Source organism: Convolutriloba macropyga, chromosome 9, assembly GCF_964194025.1.
Source record: "Convolutriloba macropyga chromosome 9, txConMacr16.3, whole genome shotgun sequence".
NCBI lineage: Eukaryota > Metazoa > Xenacoelomorpha > Acoela > Convolutidae > Convolutriloba > Convolutriloba macropyga.
In genome coordinates, this window is record NC_134476.1 from 37,409,312 (window position 1) to 37,431,455 (window position 22,144).

The following is a 22,144-nucleotide window of genomic DNA, read 5'->3' on the forward strand; positions in this document are numbered from 1 at the left end:
TGTAAATCAAAAACATAGCCAGAAGAATGCCGGCCCGGACCCTAGTCCGATAGTATATCAGTACTGAAGCATTGTAGTCCAATTGTATATCGTCTGCCCAGTACTGTATCAGTGTATCCCAAGAGTATATTGCTATCTCATTAAGTGCAGTCTATTCGCATAGATGCTTTTTTCTGAAAATAGATTGAGCATTCTTGGTTTTGATTCCCATGATGTTCATAGGAAAATCATAGAAAATTGTGCAAATTTCGAGACAAAAATTAAATTTTGGACGATACACTTTTTGAGCATGACGATGACTTACAATCTTAAAACGTTGCAAGAAACATATTAAGATTAACAAAAAAACCACCCAACCAGCAAATACACGCCGAAACCAGTAAAAACGCGCCTAGAGCCTAGAAACTGACAAATTTGGCCCAAAATTTCAGATTTTTATGGTTTTTATGTCAGATTGTAATAGACCTTTGTATGAACGTCTTAGTTTTATCTCAACGAAAACGGAAACAGTTCTGGGCCGACGATACACAACTGGAATACAATGTTTCAGTACTGATATGCTATGGGACTCGCGTCCGGGTTAACATTAAAAGGTTTAACATTTTGGGTGTGCTTTGAGCACTGCCAAGTTGTCGGTACTGGGCATTTCCGGAAGAAATAAAGCCTTTTTTACTCTGATTTTTTGTCTGAACAGGGTAAAAAGTGACATGATCATAATCTGGTCATAGTAAAAATACAGACTGAGAAATACTATGATTCAGCGCTGATTTACAATGTTACTGTAATCCGGGGGACAATAACTGCCTAAATAACTGTGGAGAACCTAACACAAAAAATCAAGATTCTGATTTCAAATTCAGCCCACATTTTCAATTGCATCATAAAAATTAATGTTTTTTAAACCTTTAAAAACAAGAAAACTTAACTTTAAAAACCTGATAATTTGCTCTTCAACTTCCTGGTGCGTAAACAAATGGTCACCAGGACAATTAGGGAAGACTAGGGAAAAAACAGTACTAGATTAAAACTTCGAATGGTCGGAACCAAAAACAGGACACGACAAACAAGTGACAAGGCATGGACTCAGAGAACCATTTGGAAGAAAAAACTCTTAAAAAAACCAGCCAATGACAGAAATAGCCTCGAATCAAAAAATGATCATTATCGAAAATGAATTTTTGACAGAACATTTTCTCATTCTACATTAAAAAAGAATTTCAAAATTTCATGAATCATCACTAAAAATTGTCTCCAAAAATTCACCATAACTTGAACGGATATTAATTAACAACAATGATATCATGAAAATTAATTGTAGTGATTTCTGCATCTTTCTGTAGTGTTATCAATAACAAAACAATCTATCTCAAAACTCCATACAAAATGATAAAATTATTAAATATGCTTAAAATCAAAATGTCAAAATTGAAAAACTTCGAAACAATCGCTATAAAGATTTTCCAACTACAAAAAAGATAATTACCAATGAAAGAAGATATTAGGGATAGGACAAACCAAAATGCGCTCGAAATCGTAATAATTGTAACTATATACCCAGGTTTGTATTCAGGCATTATGTGATAAATTAATAGTGACAATCAAAACTCAATTTTTAAAACAAAAAAGTATGAGAAATTGGCAATTGCGCAAACTCACTCAAAATGAACAAAAATCTAATTGACTAATATTATCTTCAAAGATGACGAGCAACGTATCAATATATGTACAAAAAGTACTCATCTTTTGCCTTAACAAATAACTAATTTTCAAACAAAGACATGTTGCAACGATTATTAGAAGAAAAAGAGTCTAGCTGAGTTTGTATTAGAAGCCAAATTATTAAAGAAACGGTTATATTTATAAGCATTTTTAAAAAAATGCATATAAATAAAAGATAGTCTTCAAATTACTTTAGGATAAAGTCAACAGCCAATAGTCGCAAAGGTCATATTAAAATACAGTAATCAAAACCAAAAGGTGAACCAAAAAACTTCCAAAAACAACTCAAAAAGAGCAATTTCAAAACAGAAGAAAAAAATCTCACGTGTTTCTCTTGCTGAACACAACATTGTGTCTTGGTTTGATGCCAGAAAAACATTTATCTGCAAATTGACGAAAAATAACTCAAAAACTATGTTACGATGATGTAAAACACTATTCATATAAAAAACCACTTTCATAAAAAAATTGCGTCAATAGCAAAAGATTAGAGTGATCAAAGCAGCTTAAAAATTTTAAATTTTTCAAGAAAGTTTTAAGTTTGGAGGCTCAAATTATGCAAAGAATTTTTCATTTATTAACGCCTAAAATTACCATGTGTGCAGTTTTTTTTTAAAAATTAATTTTGAACGCATCAATTTGTAAAAAATAGTCCTTACTTAATTTAACACTTCAAACGATGCGTGCAAAACACCAAACAAGGTTTCCATATTGACATTTTTTGAAGTTAGATATGCTATTATGTGAAGAGCTATCAAGAAAAAAATGCAATATTAGTCCTGAAACACTGGAAAATAAATCCATGCCAAAATTAAACAAAGTCGAAATAAGCGGACTATTGCAATCGATTAATTACGGCACCAATGAAATTTTCAACCCACATCTCGATATATAACTTGAATCATTTGATTGCTTTACTAAAATTTAGTTAAAATCAAATAAATGAGAAAATAATGAATCTAATATAATAAATCCACGCAGCCAGTCAAGTCAACTCCATTTTGATTTGATAATTGTTTACGAACGGTAGAGTTCAAAATGCGAGTTGAGCGCAATCAGTTCGACGCTGTCAAATCAGTTAAGACGACAGACGTTACGTACTACTCGCCATTTGAAGTCATAGCAAACATTGCCTAACGTTTCAGGGTCATAAATACAAGTATCAAACTTAATTGAGACTACAAATAAACGTAGAACATCTCAGAATTTGATCACTCTGACGTTGCGAAATACAAAAGAATTAGTTCATAATTGTATTAAACAACAAATTCAATTCAGTCCTAGGTTGGTAAATATTTAAAGACTTAAGTTTGAACTGAAAACGATAGAAATTGAACCACTTCAAGAAGGTAGAAGAGCTATCTAATCTTGTACGATGCGAGCGATAAAATCGGGGAAATTCAGTAAATCAAATGGAGATAGAAATGCACTCAAGTTTATCCGTAAAGGTCAACGAGGTCATATCAGTGAAGAAAACCTCTGCGTATGAAGAGGGTGTGATTGGTTTTAAGTACGGGGGTCTAGCAGACTACAATAAGACATGTAACATATTGGATCAGAGGAGAATAGGGGGATAAATTGAGCGACAACTCTCAGCGAATATAGTAATCCCCCAAAAGCGGCGGCAGACACATATACCATGACCTTACTGGTTGCTAATGTAGTTTGCAGAACAGGGAATAATAGATACTTCTGCTGAAAACGTGAAAACAAATTTCAGCTACAACAGAAAAAAGCATTTCTGCATTGTTTAGTTTGAAGACCACTTTTATCTATGAAATACAAAACAATGTGCGTTCCAATTTCAAACTAATACATAGTTTATTAGATCAATTCATGTACGGAAAAAAATAATGCGAACGGAAATTTGTAACCAATAAAGGAAAAACGTAGCCAAACAAATAGCCAATTGCACTAAATAATGAAGGTAGTGTATTCGAACTAATATAATGCACATCACAATTCAACATTGCAACAATAAAGGCAACACAATTAAATCAAACGAACCATCCCACAATAGTCAATTCAAACTATATTCCAATAAGTTCACCCCACCTCGACAGGGCTTGTCTAATTTGTCTATAGTTTGCACTTGGCTGAATTTACCAATGAAATCAGGCTATAAATTAAAAGGGTGAATCAACTTGGAAAACCAATCTGATTTTCCCTATCGTCTGTACATGTTATTTTCTCTTCTATTTTCCAACACTGCGTGATCTATTTTTTCCTATTTTCCTATGCACCTCAAACAGTTGAATTCCACACAACAAACAGCCAAGTAAATAAATAAATCTGTGCCTGTTTGATCACAGTCATAATATCACAAATTTGTCTCCCAAGTGAATAGATAATTGCAGCTTGGCCACAATCAGACGTTACAACACACAAAGCGATACAATAAAAGGCAATGAATCCATTACCATCATCAATAAAACAACCCATCAATTCTCCTCTCATCTACCGAGTCATCAAAACATCCTTCAATTCCGATAGCAAGGTAAATGTAAGAGACAAAGAGTGTGTAAGAGTTCACAAAGAACTTTTCCAACCATACAGAAAACCTTTTGTGAAAAAAAAGTTGTGCTATAGTTAAGAAGCTATAGTCAAGACGTGGCGTGATTGCCGAGAGATAAGTTGTGAGTCACACGCCAAGGATTGAACGTCCAATACCGTGCCTCCGTCAACCTGTCTGTGCGAGGATGCGCTTTCACTTAATCAAAGCTTCAGCTTGACCATAGCCTGACGGATCTTGGATATCACGCAAATGTTTCAGACGCAAAAAAGTGGCTATAGTAAAAAAAAAAGAGCAAAATAAGCCACATGAAAAGAACAGTCTGAAGAATTTTGATCGATTATTTGTTTCAACATACGCAAACGAAGAAAAATAATTACCCGTGCAATTTTCCTCCAAAGCAAAGGGGTGCAATTTCTCTCATCTTACAAAGACAAAAGTGGCATCATATTAAGTCTTGTTTCCTCGTCAACAACATTCATCCAATTAACCATCAACATTCTGCTGGCGTTGATAATATAACGGGTCGGGCCAATGTACTTTTAGCTGTAGTTAAATGCTAAAAGCTTTCTACAAGGGCTAAAAAACGAGAACAAATCGCGAAACATCAGACGCACAAAATATGTACATGTTCATAAAACTATTTCAACACATGGAGTCACAATCCAAAATCTCTACATCCAGATTTTCAGTTCAGGGACTTGAATGAATTATGGATGGGCATAGCATACTGTTGCGCAGCATCTAAGTCTTTTTCTGAAAATCGGTATCAACTTTCACTTTCGAAAAAAAATTTATTCAGGCAATGAAATTCCCGAAAGCAAACAATCAATTACAGAACAAAATTACATGCACAGAACAAAATTACAAAATTCTGATCTTGTACACCGTCTGTCAATTTTACCCCATAATTTAAAAGGCACTTCATATAAAAAGCACTTCGGCGATCACAAATTGGCAAAGCAGACAGATCAAAGATAAACCAGCATCTGGACACTCTGCTTTGTACATCAATACTTAGATAACTTTTTTGAACGCATCAAACCAACTGGATCAAAAAATGATGTTCAATCATCACTGTCTGTCTACTCATTTTTATGAAGTCACACATCTGTCTACTTCCCTCAATTTTAAAATTTAAAATTCCGAGACAGCTCCTTCAGACAACATTAGACAACATTCTAGCTTCACAAGTATTCCAGAAATACCCTAATCTATCCTTTCGCAGCCTAGATAAATTAATCCGCATTATCCTTTTTAGCTGAAGTCTTCATTTACGAAACTTATTTGTTACGAATTAATAATGATCAAAAACTGGTATCCCAAATTGATCAAGAAAGATATTTCTTGATAAAACACATTTGCAAACTTTTTCTGAACAATTTTCACACTATACATTTTAAGACCATGATGCTGATTCAGTCAGGCCACGTACATGCATTGTTCAGAATTCCATGAATCACTGTGGTCAAGAATCAACTCTGTAATTTGTTTTTTTTATGTATATTCAGCTCTATCTGAAAGCTACAAAAACTTTGTTGTCAGACAATGCAATTCCATGACGATTTCCTCTAAATCAATTTCGGCTCACCAATAAGTACTAAGGCCTCAGAGTGTATTTTCTGAATGCCTGGGCTGGGCTTTTGGTGCCATCCTGCTCTTGGTAATTTGAATTTTTGTCACTTTGTTATTTCCGAACACGTATCGAGCATTTGTTACTTATTCAAACTTGAGCCAAGGAACTCCTATCTAGAGATTTTCAAAAAAATAGTAATATAGAAAAAATAAAACCAATTACAGAAAATTAAACAACCTTCAATACATTTTTCCTGTTTTCACAAAATTGTTTCTTTTGCTACTGACAGATAAACAACTGTATTTGGAGATTTATTTATCAGAATTTATCAGTTGTAAATTATCTTGAAAATAGATGATCAATTTCGGTTGAAAGTGAGGATAAGTCTTCCAAAAATTTTCAGAAGCCATTTTAATGCAACGTATTCAAACAATAAATACTCTTTTCAGATATCTTATTTCGTACTTGCTATAGTCAATGCTTCAAGCAACACTGCCCCAATTTTTGAAAAATAAAACTAAGGCTTAATCGTTTCACAGCCAATCTGGGCAACAATAAGCATATAATACGGCGTTTTAATTTTTTTAAATCTACTTTTTCAATTGTTTTTGAGATATTATCTGTAAACTAGGCATCTAATTTAGGCCTCTGTTAATTGCTCACAAAATGCCGTCTTCAAAAACACAATTAAATTACTTCAATTAGTTTCGATTTTTTTTATCACTCACAAAATTCCGAAAAGCTGACATCTCAGGTGACATTTTCCTGATAAAATCTAATGTAAGCAACCATTTCTTTTCAAGCGCAACTTCAGTCTTGATGCATAGAAATTTGACTAATTCGTTAACTCATAATCACACTGATTAATCTGAGCACATTTATTCAAATTGTCTGTGGCTAACGACGTTCTAGGACGAGAGTTTAAGAAAATATAACGATGACCAGCTCTGAAGAATAAAAAGTACATGAAAACACTAATAATTATTTTTCTGGCATTTTGTAGAAAGCAAATTATTTGGCTGTTCAATCAACTTTTAATCAATTTTCTGTCAGTGACTAGACAGCTGTCGGAGTTGATTGCCAGTGATAAGGCAACTAAAAAATTTATAATTAGCAAAGATAACGGACAGAAAAAATTTAGAAGACATCTCAGCACAATTTTCAGTCTTTGCAAGAATTTGGCATCTTATTCTATTGCTGAGAGCAAATTTACTGTTGTGTTTATACGATATTTGTAGTTTTTTTAGTCCACTCATTGTGGGCCGGTGCAATTATTCATTGTCCCAACTCCAACTTTGTTTCTTGCTCAGTCAACTTTCACCAAGCAATATTTTCATTGAAGGAAGTTGTAAGTTCTTTTTATCTTCACATCAAAAATAGTTGATGGTTTCTTAAACACATTGCAATTATAGGCTTTGCATAGAAAAGTGTACGCTTGTTAAAGAAACAATTTTCTATGAGAACTAAAATAACCCAACAGCAAAAAAACACATTTATCCACTGCTATTTTCTTCTATAAAGAGGCAACGTTAACAAATATTGAGTGAAACCTAACATTTTAACCAGATACAGTTATGCTTAGTCAGGAAGCATTTAAGACCTGTTATTTATTAGAATAAGTGGCAGGGCAACAAAAAACAACAAAAATAGAAAATCAACTGACAATCATGAAGAAATCGAAATTTCAGAACCAATAGAAGTCAACTCAAAACATTTGATTAGTTTCTCTTACGTCTCCATTGAAAAACATAGCAACCATTCTTTTCTCAAACTACGTGATAAGAGAATAAAATATCTACAAATACGGACAGACCACAAAAATTCAGAATTGTGTAAAACAAATGTTTTAATGTATAAAACAAATGACTTAAAGTTGAAGAAAACTGAACAATCAACTGAAAAAATTATAAGCTTTTAATGCTACATTCAAAAAACCAAAGACACGTGATGCAACTAAATCAAATTACAACTAAAAGAACGAAAAAGACGGGCAAAAAAATTCACGCGTAAATTTACCCGCTTATTTCTCTTTTAACTATACTCGCAAACGATACAGATTAAAGTCACCAATCTGAATCGACTTCTCATTGACATGTAAACAATAAAAAAAATGTGAACTGATAAAAAGACAGCGCTCAGTAGTGCTATCCAAAATCTTTTGCAGCTTTAATGGAAATAGTGATGTAAAACGGCGGAAAACAGCTTTCTAACTGCTGCAAATGGAAGAAATCCTTCTGAAAATCTGTTTGAGCACTAACTCCACGCCAGAAGCAATTAGAACAATTTGCTTTTGACGTGGAGTTACCAAACCTCACGTCATTACCAAACCTCCTTGTCAAATATGCACCTTGAAAACCAGTATCATAAATATATAAGTCCCTGATAGCTTTATTTGCCTAACTCTTTGTCTTGATGTTATTTTCTAGTTATCAAGATGTACACCAAATTCGATGTACACAAAAATGAGCTTCCATTAAGAAGAGCTCTTGAATAGCTGGCAAATTTTGGCTGTCGACAGTAAAAAAAAAACAAAAATCAGATTCAACCTCACCTAATCCTTGTTTTGCTTAAATCGTAAGGGTTGGAAAATTTCTGCAACCATTTCACAGCCTCCACGTTTATCAAATCTGTAGAGTTTCAAAAAAATGGTCTGACTTCTAAGGACTGTTGAGATACTGCAGAGTCAGCTGATCGATCTATAATTGCTGTCAGCTGAGAGTGACTTCAAAAGGTTTGGAAGTTTTTTCAAGATAAGATTTCCCAAGTTGTCGGGACCGCATGCTTTGTTTGTGTGTAGTTTTTCAAAGATGTTTGATTTTTGCTCCATCAATTATCTTATTGTTTTTGCAAAAACACTTGAAAAATTCACAGAAAAACTTCGCTTTTTGTTCATCATTGTTAGCTGTTCGATCTTTGTAACGCATCGTTTCTGGGAATAAATATCAGTGTGTGTCCACCAATAAATCTTTAGTTGTGTTTACGATGTTTTAATCTGAATTTTTTTAAAAATAATTAAAATGATAACAAACTGCTTTGCTTTCATCAACCAAAGCTCAATTACAGCCAATGTATTCTCGCAGACCAGCCTTGTCTCTAATCAAACTGAACTGTTCTAATCGAAACGACAGCCTTAGCAGTAAACGTGCATTTCATAATCTAATTCAGCCGCAATAAAGTAAGGAAAGTAGAGTCCAGAGAGGCGAAGGTAAGAAACAAATATGTGCATAAACCTCAAGACAGCAGCACAATAGAATTGGGAAAATTGGGAACGAAAAAGGTGTGGCGCCAACTTATTTCAGCCAAACAAACAAAGCCATCGACAGAAACAAACATCACCAAGGCCGCGGGATATCACTAAAAGCGACAGCTAAGCGATTTGACACTTTGAGGCAATAAATTTTTTGCATTTGGAAATTTTGGGAAATCAAAACCAGAAAAAAGGATGCTACCAAACTCATTCCTCGCAATGGCAGCAATTGATGACGAATCGCATCAAGCAAAAATAGCACTAAAATGTTTACTTGAAATATTAATTCCATCACTACGGCTTCTTTTGATGCTTATTATTACTATGATGAAAAAATGATAAGCGTTTGATATAGCAAGTTCAATACCATGCCGAATGCAACAGATAACAACATGCGACACTAAATAAAGCATTGATGAGACAGAGAGAAACTCATCAAAAAACAAAACGCATGTAACTGCACTTTATTTTCCGTAAACTATAGCATACATATATGCTTCCGCACTATTTATATACTCAAAACTAATTATTCCAAACATGAAAACCAAAATGCATTTCTTCCTTTTTGAAAAAGTTTCGCTCTACAAGGGTCGTCGGTCAATTCGAGGGCAACATATCAACACACTCCTATATACAAACAAAATCTGACAGCCAGCAAGAGCGAAGGACGTCGTATGAAATAAGTACTCAATAAACGCAGTTGGAAGAAATCAAATTGATCAGAAAACATTTAAGATTTAACCACAAAAATAGAAAAGAGCGTTCATCGATGATCGTCCGAATTGCTAATTCGACTGGAAGGCGCACGAATAAGAATCTTATTTCGAAGTAACATCGAAAAACATTTGTCAGCAACAGAAATTGTGTAACTTCAGGCAGCCAAAAAAACGTTCTCAAATTCTACAACTCGCTTAGATATCATGAATAGCATGAAAAGGTTTTCGAAAAGAAACGCCTCTCCCCAACACTCCAACACTCGGTGAATATTGGCTGGTAAGGGGCCCTCCCCGCTCGACGCCTACTGTTCTCACCTCTACTACAAAGAAGCTGTCAAAAATATCAATAGATACCTTAAAGATCTTAATACCTTCTTCCATAGAAAACAGTCGTTTCCCTCGCCCTGGAAGTGCTCTGCCATTCTACTATCCACCACCCACTCAGACTGGAAAGATTTAGATGTTGTTCTGGGTACGGACCGGACAAAAACAGTCAATGATCATTACTCGTTCCACCTTCAACTACGCTGCTCCTTGCTGGTCTTTGAATGTTTCCAAAACCAATTGGAATAAGCTTGAAAGTAAACAAGACAAAGAATTGAGAGTTGTAACTGGATGAACAAAAATGACCCATATTGACTACCTTCGCCAAGAAACGAGACATCTCACCGTAGAAAATCACTGCAAAGTTTGACAGCCCAGTTTGCAGCCTCAATTCATGAACCCAACCACCATTGCAATGATCTATTGACGAAACCCACCTATAAATGGAAGGAAACGCTTTTCAGTTTTGCAAGAAATTGTGAAGAACGTATGAAGTTGAAATGGAAATTCCAAAGGCGCAGAAGACCCCACACAGCAAAGTCGTTGATTTTACGATGAGAAACAGTGAACCCAACAGATTACTTCACCCCATTCCCAGCCTAACCCCGAAGAACTTGACAGAGGCGAGCCAGGACTCTTCCGAGAAGAAAGAAAATTCCTCTCTGAAATGAGGTCTTCCTATTGCCCTCTGTTAGACTTCAAAAACAAAATCAACAGCGACGAATCAGATACTTGCAGGAAATGCCATAAAGAGCGTGAATCAGCAGCGCACGTTGCTGAACAAGTTGGTGGAATCAAGTGCGAAGATCGTTGGTGGTCCTCCGAAGAATCGATCTCGACGCTAGAAGAAATCCTGGTCTAAACAACAACACAACAATACTGCGACGTCTTCTTCGAAAGAAAGGGAAAATAATCTAAGGCCACATTAAACCATATCAACATTAGCGAAAAAGTAGAACAAGTCAAAAAGCATCAAAACATTAAAAAAGCCTGCGGCCTAGACGAAATTGAATCATTGTCTTTAAAAAGGCAGCAATACAAAATCTTGCATTAAAGCACCAATCTGCAAAGTTGGACAAGGCGGAGATCTCAAACTACAGTCCAATTGCCCAGCTAGTTAACGCTTCAAAATTATTTGAAAGAGTGTAGGGAAAAGAGATCAAATGTACTGAAGCTGTTAATCTACCTCGAGTAAGTCTAGGGAAAGCTCGACTTGAGGTACCCAGAAATTGTTGCCATTAATTCGGACTTGCTCAAAATTTTCGATGAAAATGTCGCCTGAAAAATTGATACATAAAATCAGTCAAATTGGAGTTTGGGTAAGCTTCTGTAGCAACCTGCTAGTTAGTTAACAGACCGTAAACAAAGGTTTACAGTGAGAAAAAGTCTTATCAAGTGCATCAGTTATTACTTCGGGCGTACCACAAGGTTTATAATCGGGCCACTCATGTTCATAGTGTTCACCAATGAATTGCCAGAAAACACATGATCGTTAATAAAATCGAATAGGCCAACAACATGCTGTAATTCACAAAACAAAACCCAGCCAGATGAAAAATGAAAAAACACAGCAAAATTGAAAAATCTGCTCCAATCTCGAGACGAGGCAGAACTGGAATAAAGCAACTATACAGAATTTTTATAGCGGTGACAAAAATATTATCAATATGCACATCGAGCTACAAGACCATCCAATTCAAAATTTATGCATCAGAAGACAAAACTCTTAAAACGACCAGAACGATGCTGCAAACGGAGCTATAACGAATTGAAATTCCTCTTGACACGTCTCAAAAAGTCCAAAGAAAACTTCTGAATCCTTGCACATTGAGCTAAAAGACCTTCCAATTCAAAAATTACGCATCAAAAGACATTTTCTATAAGTACCAGAACAATGCTGCTAAGGGAGCTATAACGAATTGGATTTCTTCTTGAAACGTCCAAAAAAATTCTGGATCCTTGCATCAAAGCTTTAAAACAACCAGAAAATGCTCGAAAAGGCAAAAATGAAAACGAACATGATTACAAAATTCTATATCACCTAATTTCGACGGTGCTACAACGATCTCGACACCTGCCCGCGGCAAAAGTTAAGTTCCCGCAGAATATTTTAATCATGTTGAATTGAAAGATTGACATTAATTTCGAATTTTTTCAACAACGAGGTCTCATGTCTTAGAGGTCCTCAATACAAGTTTTTTTGCACTATCAGAACCAACAACACTATCTAATAGTCTATAACCACCAACTATTTCAACTTATTTTTAAATGTTAACACAAATCCACTGTGATATTTCAAAATGATGTTTTTCGGTAATAAAATTGCACTTGGTAAGATGACAAACGAAAGCAGGATCACGCTTTTTCAACGAGTCAAAAAAACTTTTCCAACTATCAACAAATCCGACAGCAACATCACAAAGAAAATCTCTGGATCCTTGCACCAACGCTACGAAACAGCCAAAATATCCTCAAAAAAGCAAAAATGAACAAGCAGATGATGATAAAAATCTATCTCAACTACTTTCGAGGGTGCTGCAACGATCGCAACACTTGCATATGGCGAATCTTAGGTTCCTGCAGAAGCTGTAGCCCACAAAAAAACCAAGCCAGATTACAGTTGAAGAATTCATCACCACCCGTGCATTACGCAAAAACCACTACTACTGCTGCTAGTACTAAAAAACTTTGTTTTCCTAGTGACTCTCAATAAAAAAACAAATACACATAGATATCAGTTTTAAAAAAAAGCAAAACAAAAGATATACAACTATTCAAAACAAAGAAAATATTGGCAAGCTACACCGGTCAAACTAATAGCTTCCCTTCGTCAACATCAAGGCCCATTGGGGCATCAAAAATCTCAGGGCGCCTAAGTGTCATAGAGCCTCGAATGCAGAAGATGGAGCTCCTAAGAAGATCAAGCAGATATTTGATCTGAGGTATAACATGATGTAAGCGTCGCTGTTGTTTTCTTGTGGAGAGAGCGAAGGAGGTTGTATAAGTACTCAATAATCGCGGTTGGAAGAAAACAAATTCATCAGGAAACATTGAAGATTTAACCGTAAAGTTAGAAAACTTCGTTCATCAATGATGGTTCCAATTGCTGATTCCACTGGAAGGCGTACGAATAAGAATCTTATTTCGAAGAAGCAGAGAAAACCATTTTTCAAAAACAGAAAATGTGTAACCTCAGGCAGCCAAAATGATATTTTTTAGATATCATGAATAGCATGAAAAGATTTTTGAAAAAAAATAAGAAACGCCTCTCTCCAACACTCGGTGAATATTGGCTGGTAAGGGGCTCACACAGCACAACATCTTCATTGAAAGAAAGAAAAATCAAAAGCCACATTAAGCCATATCAACATTAGCGAAAAGGAAGTAGAACAAGTCATGAAACATATAAACTTTATCAAAGCCTGCGTCCCAGACGAAATTGAAACATTGTCTTGAACAATGCAGCTATACAAAATCATGCACTAAAGCACCAATCTGCAAAAATAAAGACAAGGCGTAGATCTCAAACTACAGGCCAATTGCCCTGCAGGTTGACGCTTCAAAAATATCTGAAAGAGTGCTATTCAACAGGCTGTATCCTTTGATAGAAGAGGCTCTCCATCCTTCCCAATACTGCTCGAGGGAAAAGAAAATAGTTATACTGCAGCTGGTATCCTACTTCTAGAAAATCTAAGGAAAAATCGACCCGAAGAAGCCAGAAATCGTCCCCCTTTATGTGGACTTAGGCAAAACTTTTGATAAAAATGTTGCCTGAAAACAGTGCATAACCTCAGGAAAATTGGAGTTGGTGGTTAGCTTTTGCAGCAACCTGCTAAATGGTTAATTGATTGATGAACAAACGATTAGAGTAGGAAAAGTCACATAAAATGCATCAGCTATCACTTTGGGCGTATCACAAGGGTTTATAATGGGGCCACTCATGTACATGGTGTTCTTTAATCATTTGCCAGAAAAAAAACCATCGTTAAAAATTTCGATTATGTTGACAATATGTTGTAATCCACAGAACAAAACGCAGCCAGATGAAAATTGTTGTTCAAAAGCAGAGGAGAAACAAGCGCATCACTCAAAAAATTGACTGCTTGAGCATCAAAAATGACAGGTAAAAAAACAAACCAAAAACGAAGAATCTTTTGCTCCAATCTCGAGACGAGGCAGAATTGAAAAGCAACTCTACAGAACTCGATCGCAGTAACAAAAATAATGGTTACAGTAATTAGTTACAACCTTCAATGTACTGAGAACTTTGCAAGGTGAGCGGCAAACTCGCTTAAATGTTTCCAATTTATAAAAAGAAATACTTCTCCAAAAGTATTAATATCTACAAAACTAAACGCATACATCAGTTACGTAGTCCATGTAATCACATATGGATTCCAAGTCTGGCATCCTTCCAAACCTGATATGAGAAATATCGATATAATAAAACACAGTACTGCATGGATTCGCAGGACAAGATCAGATTACAAAAATACGCTCATTGCTCTAAACATCCTGCATTTGTCCTTGCACATCGAGCTACAAGACCATCCAATTCAAAAATTATGCATCAGAAGTCAAAACTCTTAAAACGACCAGAACGATGCTGCTAACGGAGCTATAACGAATTGAAATTCCTCTTGACACTTCTCAAAAAGTCCAAAGAAAACTTCAGAATCATTGCACATCGAGCTAAAAGACCTTCCAATTCAAAAATTACGCATCAGTAGGCAAAATTGTTATAAGACCAGAACAATGCTGCTAATGGAGCTATAGCGTATTGGATTTCTCCTTGACAGGTCCCAGAAGTTCAAAAAAAATCTGAAGCCCTGCACCAAAGCTACAAAACAATCAGAAAATACTCCAGAAGGCAAAAATGAACACGAACATGATTAAAAAATTCTATATAAACTACTTTCGGCGGTGCTAAAACAATCTCGACACCCGCCCATGGCAAATGTTAGGTTCCCGCATAAAATTTGAGCAGTAGTAGTAGTAGGAATTTGGCCCTTCGATGTCGTCGGGCGCGGGGACCGTGTCCCTTTTCTTTATCCATGGTTGCTGTTAAATTTTCCACGTATCGCTGACTAGTTCATTGTAACTCGTTTCAAAATGATGCCACAGGAAATTGAGCAGTCGACTTTTCAAACCCGCTGCATTTCCAAATTGTAAACTGTGGAAGTCTATTCATAAGAGCACAAGTTCTATAGAAGAAGCATCGCTGGCAAATTTCAAGATGTGGTTTTGAATGGTCGAATTTCAGATCGTTGTCACTCCGATCTGAGTTATCCACAAAAGAAAACCAAACAAGACGACACCAACCGTTCATAGGAGACTTCAATATTAGGGACTCGAGGAATTAAGAACTTCAATTTATGCCTACATGATGAAGCGAATATTTGAAACATGTTAGGTGAAAGAGTGGTATGAATTTCTAGCTTTTCAACAAAGACATCCCCTGTCTCAGAGGTCCTCAATACAAGTTCTTTTTGCACTATCAGAACTTATAACACTATCCAATAGAGTATAACCACCAAATATGTCAACGTATTTTTAAATGTCAACAAAAATCCACTGTGATGTTTCAAAATGATGTTTTTCGGTAATAAATTTGCTTTTGGTAAGATGACAACCGAAAGAAGGATCATGCATTTTCAACGAGTCTAAAAGACTTTTCCGGCTATCAATAAAGCCGACAGCAGTATTATAACAAAACTTCTGGCTCCTTGCACCTTATCTAGAAAACATCCAGAAAAACCTCAAAAAAGCACAAAAGAGCAAGAAGATGATAACAAAATTTGGTGTTAACTAATTTCGACGGTGCTACAACGACCTCGACAACTGCACCAGGCAAATGTTAGGTTCCTGTAGAAGCTCTTTTCCGCAAAAGAACCAAACCAGATAGCAGTTAAAGAATTTATCGTCAACCGTGCATAAAAAAAACTTAAGAACTTTGTCTTCATTAAAATTGTCAAAAAAAACAAATACTCACAGATATCAGTTGAGAAAAAAAGCAAAACCAAAGTTATCCAACCATTGAAAACAAAGAAAATAATGGTAATGTACATGAGTCAAACTAATAGCTTCCTTTCATCAACAGCAATACCCACTGGAACAACAAAAAATATCGCAAAGTCTAAGTGTCTTAGAGCCTCGAATGCAGAAGATGCAGCTCCTTAGGAGAACGAAGCTGGTATCTGTTCTGAGTTATAACTTGATGTAGGCGTTGCTGTTGTCTTTATGCGGAGAGAGCTTCAATGCTAGTTGCTTCACCTCTCATATAGCTGTTGGGCCCACTCCACCATTTGAAAGAAAGAAATTTGTTTTTTTTAATAGTATTTTCTTCATGCTCGTAACTCCCGCTATGGTTTTCTTGGAAATTTCTGCTAGCAGGATGATAATTTTTAATTGAACAAAATGTGGGCAATAGACGAACAGCATTAGAGAACGTGAAAGCCTCATGCCCATCATTGCATGTTGCCCTACAGAATTCCTAGAGCCATCCGTCTCATCTCTACATCGGTAAGTCGACCATTCTGTCTCAGGAAGGTACGACACAAGGTGATCCCCTTGCGATGGCAATGCATGGAATCCGAATCCTACCCCTAATATCAAGACTTCACAATGACTCCTTGACCTAAAAATGGTATGCTGATGATGGTAGCGTCGTCGGTAATTTGAAAGATATCAGGGCACTCTTCGACAAGCTCACTCCGCTTGGTCCCAAGTAGGGATATTTTGTCAATCCTCCGAAGTGTCAGTTGTTAATTAAGCCAGGAGGCAGGCGCCAAGCGTCAACTGAGTTTGCAGGCACAAAGGTGGAAATTACGCAAGGCGCTGGAGTCCTGGGATCAGTAATCGGTAGCTGTGAAGCCAGTAAAATTTTCCTGAAAGATGCAGAAATACACAAAAAGTTTGGACAGACTTGGTCAATTTGCTCTCACCTCTCCCCAGAACGCCTATGCATGTTTGACGAAGGCGTTCAACAGAAGTTGAGCTTCCTCTCGCGTACTACACCCTGCATGGACGGGGTTCTGGACAAGATAGAGTACCGGTTTGGCCGAGTTATACCGAACGTCGTCGGCAAAGAAATAATCCAAGAGGAAAGAAAATTTTTTTCTCTCTTTCTCAGAATGGGTGGGCTTAACATCGCCTTCCCACAAGATCTGCATAAAAAACTTGAGAAATCAGTTGAATTCTCAACTCCTTTGGAGTCATTTAATAATGATTCTTTCGATATTCAACAATGTGAATTAGAACAAACCAAGATCAGTCTCAGACAGAAAGCAGACATGCAACGTGAACTCATCTCAAAAAAATCCAGAATAGGAAACAATCACTAGAAATGAAGATACCATCCAGCTGGCCTCAGAGAAAGGAGAATCTAGCTGGCCTAACGCGCTTCCGTTATCAAAACATGGTTTCGACCTCACGAAGACTGAGTTCCGTGATGGATTAGCACTCCGCTACACCTGAGAAGCGAAGAACACGCCAGCTATATGCCCATGCGGGAAAGAATTTAGCCTCACCCATGCCCTTCATTGCGCCAAAGGCGAGGCGGGTATACGCACCTACGTCACAACGAAATCAGAGAAATGTTTGCAAACTTGACAGATGACGTTTGCCACGATGTCCACATAGAGCCAAAACTTCAGTCGCGCGATGGAGAAATTTTCTCGAGTAATTCCACCCATAGTGATGATGACGCTCTACTGGACATCAAGGCAAACGGACTATGGGGCTCCCGCTTTTATAGCACTTTCTTCGATGTGAATATTTTCAACCCTCACGCGAAGAGCTGCCCTAAGACCATAAAAAAGCATACAAATATCACGAGAGCATCAAGCGAAATAAATACGAAGAGCGAATCCGCGGAACCGAATACAGCAGTTTCAACGCACTGGTTTTTGCTTGCTCGGGCGGTGCTGGGCTATCAGCATCGCGCGTTATGAAACAACTCGCAACTATGATTAGCGAAAAACGCGGAGAGCCGTACGCCGACACTATAAGCTACATCCGAACGAAAATCAGCTTCGCACTTCTGAGAAGCTGTGTTCTCTGCTTGAGGGGATGTCGCGCCCTCAAGCCTCGTGTTCTCAGTGAGATTTCGATTAGCGCAGTCTTGGAGGAGGGAAGGCTGCACCGAGTGTATGGCTGCTTAACTTTATTCCTTTGCTCCTTCCTTGATATCCTATTTTTATTTTAATCCTTCCTTAACAGTTCCTTATCTGTGCTATTTATATATATATATATATATATATATATATATATATATATACATATATATATATATATATTGGTGCTTTCCTCTCCACTTGTTAGTTATTTTTGTGACTGGGCCGTCTTTACACTGTCTGGAGGGGAACAGCTTGGAGTGCAGCATCCGGCTAAGTGCTACTCATCATCCCTTATGTTCCAACCTACATCAATCGTTGCCGGATGGTGTACACGGTCCTTTTTATAATTTTTTTATTCAATTTATTTTGTTGAATCCCGATTCCTAAAAAAATTTGTACAAAGAAAAAAATTTGAAGCAAAATGAAGGTTGAGTTTCAACTTCATGACACACATCACTTAATATTTTTGCAAAGCAATTGCGAAGTTCTTTTTTTCTCATCTGGTTATATTCTCCTTTCAAACAATGGAGGGCATGCAGTACACTGAAACTTTTTCTAAATACGCATAAGGAAGACAGATTTACTGACAACAACTTCTCTCATAGCATCAATTTTTCTTTGTTCGTATTTGTTTTTTGTTCAAGTTTCTCTGAAATTCATTATGTCTTATCTGATTGTATTTTGCCCTCAGACACAACATAGTGGTTGGCAAGTTTGATAATTCTCTTATGGGTGTATCCGCCTTTCGGTCATTGGAGCAAAGTGACAATTTCATTACATCCACACAAGGAAGGTGTATTTACTGGGACCCAACCATAGCGAAGGGCAAAGCCATCACAAAACTCAACTTTCATTATGTCAAAAAGATATTGCTTCTATAACATATATTTCAACCGGCTTGATGCACCTTTTTCGGTAGCTGTTGGGAAAGCCAATTTTCTGCTCAAGCTGCTTTTATTTTTTGTATTTCTCCATTTGATATTCATCTATCTCTCTCTCTCTCTCTCTCTCTCTCCCTTTTCATTACGGTTGGCTTTTAGTTTTTTCTGTTTTGGCAGGGATAGTGTCAATGAAAGCAAAAGTTGAACAGATCGTTCGTATTCCTTAAAACGGTCTTCAGATTTAAGAGTTTTTAAGCCACCCTCCATTATCGGCCAAAAACAATATTCCATTTTTTTGCAGATCTGACTCTCAACTAGATTCGGTAATAGCTTATCGTTGATTGATCTTTCTTTTTTTAAATATCTATTTTTCAATATTGGGGCTGTACAGATTAAGAAAGTCAAAATTTTCTTAACCGAGGCAGTGAACGAATTGTAATTAGGTTGAAGTGAAGCATTGGTGTAAAAAGCCAGCTTTTTCGACAGAGGATTCTGCTTTCTTTTTGAATTACATTTGTTTATAATCAGAATTTTTAATATTACCTAATGCTCTACAAGCAACTGTACTAGAGCTCAGCTTACTACTATTAACGTGGTGACAAGTGGCGCATGAACAAGACCAAACACCTCCACCCCTAACAGGGCTTAAACAATCTGAACGGTGTCACTGCTCGAACAATAGTGAGCAGCAACTAGATTGGTTGCTGTGAAGTGGACATAAGTGCTTCCTTATAATTTTAAAGTTATAGCCGTTAATTCTGAAAAATAAAAACAATTAAGTTACAAAACTAACCGACTGCCACCTAATTCATTCAAAGATAAATTAACAGCTCCAGTTTATTGAAAGAATAACAAAAACGATGCTCCGCGATTTTGGACAAATTGGTTGTTCAAATCTAAATTATATGAAAAATTATGATGATAGAATACAAAAAGCAAGAGCTGGTTTCTTTTCAACCAGGAGAGAAAGAGAAAGACTATATTATTGTATAAGGATAGATGGCAATAATTCCCGGGCCGAGGAATTTGGCCAAAATTATGTAAGATCAGCGGCAACTAGCGTTGACAAGTCGGAAAATTCACCGCAATTTTCTTACATAATTTTGCGTTGAATGCGTTGAATTTAAAGACAAAAATTCAACGCATTCAACGCAAAATTATGTAAGAACTGGCGGTGAATTTTCCGACTTGTCAACGCTAGTTGCCGCTGATCTTACATATTTAGCGTTGAATTTAGCGTAGATCTTACATATTTAGCGTTGATATTAGCGTAGATCTTACATATTTTTGCGTTGAATTTAGCGTTGATCTTACAAAAAATTTATGTAAGATCTACGCTAAATTCAACGCTAAATATGTAAGATCTACGCTAAAATTAAACGCTAAATATGTAAGATCTACGCCAAATTTCAACGCAAAATATGTAAGATTGGCGTTGAATGCGTTGAATTTATGTAAGGTCTACGCTAAATTCAACGCTAAATATGTAAGATCTACGCTAAAATTCAACGCTAAATATGTAAGATCTACGCCAAATTTCAACGCAAAATATGTAAGATTGGCGTTGAATGCGTTGAATTTATGTAAGGTCTACGCTAAATTCAACGCTAAATATGTAAGATCTACGCTAAAATTCAACGCTAAATATGTAAGATCTACGCCAAAATTCAACGCAAAATTATGTAAGATTGGCGTTGAATGCGTTGAATTTATGTACGATCTACGCTCAAGCGTAGATCTTACATAAATTCAACGCATTCAACGCCAATCTTACATAATTTTGCGTTTTTTAGCGTTGACACCTCGGCCCGGGTTATACAGTAGGTGAGCGAGGTTAATGAAGGTGCATAAATTGTTTTAATAAAGTTTAAGTTCATTTGAAAGTGTAAGTCACACCATGTGCCAGTTCATTGAAAAGTAATTGTCGCGGAATCGGCCCTTGAATTTTTTCAAACTTCTCAGTGCCTGTAAACTTATCTTCGATCTCGGAGGTATAATGCTAGTAGGTTTCATTTCAACAAAATGATTAAAAAGATTATATAAAAGAGAATGAAACGTGCTGATTGTGTCCTAAAAATATTTCGGTTATTACATTAAATAGATATAAAATAAGTAGACGTTGTTAATTTTAGCTAGTGATGGCTAGCTCTTTTCATATTTCTGTTGTATTGGCAAAGGTACGCTTTCAATTTAATCAGCTGCTATATGTTGATTACATTTTTAGATTTTTGAAAATCCTTTGACGACGAGGAAATAGAGATTTTAACATAGTGCGGGAATCGTTGCAAGCATGCAAATATCATGCTGATGTGCACAATTAAAAATATGATCACCACAAAATTGTGTTATGAAAATGGTTCAAAAAACCGGAGTGAGTTTTATAAAAACCACAGCATAAATCTCACGCTACAGAAACATTCCTAATTTTTTTCACTATCAAGGATTTGAACTGCAGTGCATCATTGTTCAAGTTTGAACACCATGTTGCTGATTTTGAAACCTCTGAGTTGACTTTTAATTTAATTTATAGGTTGCCTGGAGAAAATAGATTGAAGTTGTCGTATTGATTTTTGTCGTATTGAAGGTATTTTTTTGCCGGATAAATTCTCTTGAGGTAAAAAGTTGAGAATGTGTCAATTCTCTAATTCACCCGAATTGCCAGGTTTTAATCCTAAATGGCTCAATGATGTGCAATTTGAGCGAAAGAAACATTTTTAGACCCCAGTTCATTTGCTTCAAGTTAACGCGACTCATAAATAATTAACGGCGATCAATTGTATTCCCTAAATAATGCAATTCATCGAATTTCTTAAACTACTTCCTCATCTAATAATATCTAAAATTGTGTGCAGGGAGCTGTTTCTTATTTTTGCTCGAGCAAACGAATTCTGTTTTTGATGAAGTCATATTCAATTTACATAAGTAATGTAAAATCGTCAGGTTAAAACTGTTTTATAAATTGTTAAAAGATAAAATAAATATGTATTTACATTTGTCTGAGACCACACTTAAAACAATTCTAGGAACTATTCTAAAAAAATCAATCGAAAAT